This window comes from Vicia villosa, linkage group LG3, assembly GCF_029867415.1.
Source record: "Vicia villosa cultivar HV-30 ecotype Madison, WI linkage group LG3, Vvil1.0, whole genome shotgun sequence".
In the NCBI taxonomy this organism is placed as follows: Eukaryota; Viridiplantae; Streptophyta; class Magnoliopsida; order Fabales; family Fabaceae; genus Vicia; species Vicia villosa.
The window spans coordinates 211,556,258-211,562,967 of record NC_081182.1 but is presented as its reverse complement, the minus strand read 5'-3'; the positions used below and the strand labels follow the sequence as shown (position 1 = coordinate 211,562,967).

General features: G+C 25.9%; 2 long non-coding RNA genes across 2 annotated transcripts; both read left to right on the top strand.

Moving 5' to 3' along the window:
• Positions 1 to 1,287: 1,287 nt before the first annotated feature.
• On the top strand, positions 1,288 to 1,854 carry LOC131657284 (uncharacterized). The gene is made up of 2 exons (XR_009300599.1): positions 1,288 to 1,476; positions 1,573 to 1,854. It is a non-coding gene; the product is annotated as an uncharacterized LOC131657284 (long non-coding RNA).
• A 3,145-nt stretch (positions 1,855 to 4,999) lies between these two features.
• LOC131657283 (uncharacterized) lies at positions 5,000 to 5,585 on the top strand. The gene is made up of 2 exons (XR_009300598.1): positions 5,000 to 5,207; positions 5,304 to 5,585. It is a non-coding gene; the product is annotated as an uncharacterized LOC131657283 (long non-coding RNA).
• Positions 5,586 to 6,710: the final 1,125 nt, after the last annotated feature.

Sequence of the window (6,710 nt, the reverse complement as noted above, 5' to 3'; positions counted from 1 at the left end):
AAATAATTTTTGTTTGTTTAGACGCTAACAAAGTATAACAACTAGTTAATCATAACTAAAAGATGCCTTTTCACCTTCAATTTTTAATTTTATAAAAAATAATATCAAAAACTAATTTTTCTATTCATCAAATCACATTATGTTTTATTAATATACTTAATGATTATAAGGAATAAAACTAAGAATTTGTAAAAGCAATTTCTATATTATACGAGGTTGTAGAAATCCTTATCTATTTTGTAGAATACAAAATGTGATTCTCACTCTTTATGATGAAATGATTTTATATAAAGTAATCTTACAATATTTCCAACTTATACATAAAAATATTGTCTTATTAATCGTACATTATTCATATTGATAATTTAAACCTTAGTTTAAGAATTTTCTAAATATAAACATGTCCCTCTTCTATTACCAAAGGATGGAAAGTTACTTTAAAAAAAAATAGATGTACACATTATAAATTATTTGTATATTACCCCTTTACTAAATATGCATAAGAGATACTAAGAATGCAATTGTTCAGTTTAGTAAAAATAGCGGTTGACTGATTGACTGATAAGCTAGCTTATGACTGATGACTGATGGCTTATAGCTTATAGAGGATGGTTGAGACTGATAGTTTATTAGCCAGTCGAAGTGTTTAGTAAAATTAGCGGTTCAATTAACTTATAAATATAAAATGACATAAAATATATTTTAAATATTATTATTTTATTTTAAATTAAAAGGGTTAAAAATGGTGATTAAATAAAATAACAAGGATAAAAAAGGAAGAAAAAATAATAAGCTATAAGACATAAGCTAAAACGCTATTTAAAATAGCGTTTGGAAAATATGCTATAAGCTAGTAAAATAAGCTATAAGCTCGTGATGAAAAGAGAGTTACCAAACAGGTCTAAATTATCATATGAGCTTATAAGACATAAGACATAAGCTATAAGCTCAAAAACATGTCTTACCAAACAGAGGCAAAATATATTTGTAAGTCTTATAAATTTACCTCTAGGTTTTATTGATCCCTTAATTTAAAAAATGTTCATATTGATCTCTTAACTCTTTAAAATGTTTTACTTTATTCCTTTTTATCTAATTAGCGACGGAAAACTCAGAAATCGACCGCTAAATTCGCCGCTAATTAGACTAAAAGGACTACAATGAAACGTTTTGAAGAGTTAAAAGAACAATATGAATATTTTTAAATAAAGGGACCAAATTAAACATTAAAATAAACTTATGAAATTAAAAATGGTATTTTGTCTATTAAGAATGCGGAAGATACAATTAAAATATATTTTGTAATGTACTACTACAAATATTTATATGTTATTTTAAGCATTGCATTATTTATAAATTGATCAATTCATTCAATTTGTAAAATAAAAAGAGAAAAGAATATGGCTAAAAATTTCAAGTTTATTTATGCTATAATTTTATTTCTTTCCTTAGTTCATCTTTCAATGGTGGAGGCTTGTAAATAATTTTATCTTTCTTGAATATTTTTATTTTTTTATAGTTATTACACAATTTTTAGTATTTCACTAATATTTTTTATTCTATTCTTTACAGTTGCACCTATTCCATGTAAAACTACGGAAGATTGTCCTTTTCCTAGATCTGAGAGTATTAGCCGTATTATGTTGACTGGCTTTTATACGTGTATTAATAGATCCTGTATCATGTTTGGCAGCATATAGCAAAGACCAAAGTTGCAAGGGAAATATCAAAGACATATTAATATACTTTATGGTAGAATGTTGCATGAGTGGTCATTTAAGATTTATTCTTAGAACCAATAATTGTATTTTTCATATAATTTTTCATTTTATAATAATGTATTCCTTCAAATTATGACTTTGTTCTCTAATATTTTAAAAATGAAATAAGAAAAAGGTAGGAAATATTATTATAATTAACTTTTCTTTTTATTTTCCCTTAATTTTGGATGCATATAGTTGCCTCCAAGTTCTCCATATCATTAAAGAATTTGAGATATAATTTGTATATATTTAACATAAATATAAAGTATTGTTATATTGTGAAACTATTACTTAAAACTATTACATTGAAACATCATTTTAATTTATGTTATCTTTACTTTTAGTCTTTTATGAAAATTACTATAATTTTGTATTTATTGAATTAAATTGTGTCATGTATTTTAAACGTTTTGTTTCTGTTACGTGAAAGATGATCTTAATAGTGATCCTTGGTGGTTTTGATATTGACAATATTTAATGTGAATTAACTTTGGATGGAGTCTTGAAAGATCACTAATCAAGCAACCTTTGATGATGTAGTCTATAAAATAAGTCATATCTAATATCAAAAGATATAAGAAGTTACATAGATGAAATGTTGAATCCTTAGTGAAATATCAAAGAGATCTTGAAGCTTCAAGTTTGTGAAAGAGATGAAGTGTGAAAGTTCTCCTCATTTTGTGTATTAATGATCAGTATATAATAAAAATATAAGAGTATTTCCTTAGATACTAAGCCTCACACACACTAAAACATTTTAGAATCTTCACCACTTTAGAAAATGTTTTACCCAAATAGTTAGTTTGATACTATCTTGAATAGTAAGAGTGTCGTTTACATTAGATAATTGATTAGCATATTAGAGTTAATCCATTATTTCTTTTAAAATGCCTCTTAATTGATTAGTAAGGCTCCAATTAATTGATGATGGAGAATTTGAAAACTTCTTGTATTTAAACTACATAATCGATTATGTAAAATGCATAATCGATTATGACCATTAAAAAGTCCATGGATCATTTTACTATTTTAGCTACATTTCTCCCATAGAAAGGACACTTATCCTCATTTAAAAATACACCAGAATTCATTCTTATTATCATTTAATTATTTTCTCTCTTCTGTCCTTAATATTCTTTCACTGAAATTTGTCTTTTATGCCATGTAAATGAAAAGTACTTTAGAGAAGTGTGTTGTTATACCGATGTTTATGTTGAATTATTTTCTCATTAAGAGTTTTATACTTTTGTTTGATGTATTTGGTTCTTGAGAGTGTCAATATAAAATTTTTGTTTAGTTTTTGAGATTATCCGTAAAAAGTTAAATTTGTTTTGTGAGCTCAACCGTCAAAAGTTCTATTTAATCATTGATCGATCCTTTCCCTGAATTTCCTGGCTTAAACCCTAATTGGAGGACTTGATGTACAAGTACTTGTTGGCACTCTCTGCCTTGAGTTGATTGAAGTATGTGAGATGCTATATATGATGTGATATCTCAGGGGGGTCAAAAATTTGGATATGACACATGGGTGATGTATTTATATAACGTTTTCTTCAGTTAAAACATATGCAGGACGCTCACACCCTTTCTCCCTCCACAATCATACCTTAAACTCCCTTCATAGATTGATCTATATTTGCATCATCAGCTATTTCCATATCCTACAAACCCTCTGAATTCCTTCCTATAACCATCTCCTTGTAGAATCTGATTGGTTCATTCCTAGCCTGATCTTGTACTGCCTATCGCTCATTGTTTCCTTCTTTGATTTTTTTTGTACTCCTTTCTTACAAATCTACCTCACCTACTCTCACCAAAGATTTTTGTGTTCCAATCATCGCAAAAGAAAAATTAAACGCTCCGCTGAGAATAAATGATACAATTCAAATGGTTTTTTATTTCATACTAGTTTCTACTAATTTTATTAATGGTTTTTATCTATATCATACCTTGATTTTTAGATATTGCAAATAATTTTTGTTTGTTTAGACGCTAACAAAGTATAACAACTAGTTAATCATAACTAAAAGATGCCTTTTCACCTTCAATTTTTAATTTTATAAAAAATAATATCAAAAACTAATTTTTCTATTCATCAAATCACATTATGTTTTATTAATATACTTAATGATTATAAGGAATAAAACTAAGAATTTGTAAAAGCAATTTCTATATTATACGAGGTTGTAGAAATCCTTATCTATTTTGTAGAATACAAAATGTGATTCTCACTCTTTATGATGAAATGATTTTATATAAAGTAATCTTACAATATTTCCAACTTATACATAAAAATATTGTCTTATTAATCGTACATTATTCATATTGATAATTTAAACCTTAGTTTAAGAATTTTCTAAATATAAACATGTCCCTCTTCTATTACCAAAGGATGGAAAGTTACTTTAAAAAAAAATAGATGTACACATTATAAATTATTTGTATATTACCCCTTTACTAAATATGCATAAGAGATACTAAGAATGCAATTGTTCAGTTTAGTAAAAATAGCGGTTGACTGATTGACTGATAAGCTAGCTTATGACTGATGACTGATGGCTTATAGCTTATAGAGGATGGTTGAGACTGATAGTTTATTAGCCAGTCGAAGTGTTTAGTAAAATTAGCGGTTCAATTAACTTATAAATATAAAATGACATAAAATATATTTTAAATATTATTATTTTATTTTAAATTAAAAGGGTTAAAAATGGTGATTAAATAAAATAACAAGGATAAAAAAGGAAGAAAAAATAATAAGCTATAAGACATAAGCTAAAACGCTATTTAAAATAGCGTTTGGAAAATATGCTATAAGCTAGTAAAATAAGCTATAAGCTCGTGATGAAAAGAGAGTTACCAAACAGGTCTAAATTATCATATGAGCTTATAAGACATAAGACATAAGCTATAAGCTCAAAAACATGTCTTACCAAACAGAGGCAAAATATATTTGTAAGTCTTATAAATTTACCTCTAGGTTTTATTGATCCCTTAATTTAAAAAATGTTCATATTGATCTCTTAACTCTTTAAAATGTTTTACTTTATTCCTTTTTATCTAATTAGCGACGGAAAACTCAGAAATCGACCGCTAAATTCGCCGCTAATTAGACTAAAAGGACTACAATGAAACGTTTTGAAGAGTTAAAAGAACAATATGAATATTTTTAAATAAAGGGACCAAATTAAACATTAAAATAAACTTATGAAATTAAAAATGGTATTTTGTCTATTAAGAATGCGGAAGATACAATTAAAATATATTTTGTAATGTACTACTACAAATATTTATATGTTATTTTAAGCATTGCATTATTTATAAATTGATCAATTCATTCAATTTGTAAAATAAAAAGAGAAAAGAATATGGCTAAAAATTTCAAGTTTATTTATGCTATAATTTTATTTCTTTCCTTAGTTCATCTTTCAATGGTGGAGGCTTGTAAATAATTTTATCTTTCTTGAATATTTTTATTTTTTTATAGTTATTACACAATTTTTAGTATTTCACTAATATTTTTTATTCTATTCTTTACAGTTGCACCTATTCCATGTAAAACTACGGAAGATTGTCCTTTTCCTAGATCTGAGAGTATTAGCCGTATTATGTTGACTGGCTTTTATACGTGTATTAATAGATCCTGTATCATGTTTGGCAGCATATAGCAAAGACCAAAGTTGCAAGGGAAATATCAAAGACATATTAATATACTTTATGGTAGAATGTTGCATGAGTGGTCATTTAAGATTTATTCTTAGAACCAATAATTGTATTTTTCATATAATTTTTCATTTTATAATAATGTATTCCTTCAAATTATGACTTTGTTCTCTAATATTTTAAAAATGAAATAAGAAAAAGGTAGGAAATATTATTATAATTAACTTTTCTTTTTATTTTCCCTTAATTTTGGATGCATATAGTTGCCTCCAAGTTCTCCATATCATTAAAGAATTTGAGATATAATTTGTATATATTTAACATAAATATAAAGTATTGTTATATTGTGAAACTATTACTTAAAACTATTACATTGAAACATCATTTTAATTTATGTTATCTTTACTTTTAGTCTTTTATGAAAATTACTATAATTTTGTATTTATTGAATTAAATTGTGTCATGTATTTTAAACGTTTTGTTTCTGTTACGTGAGAGATGATCTTAATAGTGATCCTTGGTGGTTTTGATATTGACAATATTTAATGTGAATTAACTTTGGATGGAGTCTTGAAAGATCACTAATCAAGCAACCTTTGATGATGTAGTCTATAAAATAAGTCATATCTAATATCAAAAGATATAAGAAGTTACATAGATGAAATGTTGAATCCTTAGTGAAATATCAAAGAGATCTTGAAGCTTCAAGTTTGTGAAAGAGATGAAGTGTGAAAGTTCTCCTCATTTTGTGTATTAATGATCAGTATATAATAAAAATATAAGAGTATTTCCTTAGATACTAAGCCTCACACACACTAAAACATTTTAGAATCTTCACCACTTTAGAAAATGTTTTACCCAAATAGTTAGTTTGATACTATCTTGAATAGTAAGAGTGTCGTTTACATTAGATAATTGATTAGCATATTAGAGTTAATCCATTATTTCTTTTAAAATGCCTCTTAATTGATTAGTAAGGCTCCAATTAATTGATGATGGAGAATTTGAAAACTTCTTGTATTTAAACTACATAATCGATTATGTAAAATGCATAATCGATTATGACCATTAAAAAGTCCATGGATCATTTTACTATTTTAGCTACATTTCTCCCATAGAAAGGACACTTATCCTCATTTAAAAATACACCAGAATTCATTCTTATTATCATTTAATTATTTTCTCTCTTCTGTCCTTAATATTCTTTCACTGAAATTTGTCTTTTATGCCACGTAAATGAAAAGTACTTTAGAGAAGTGTGTTGTTATACCGATGTTTATGTTG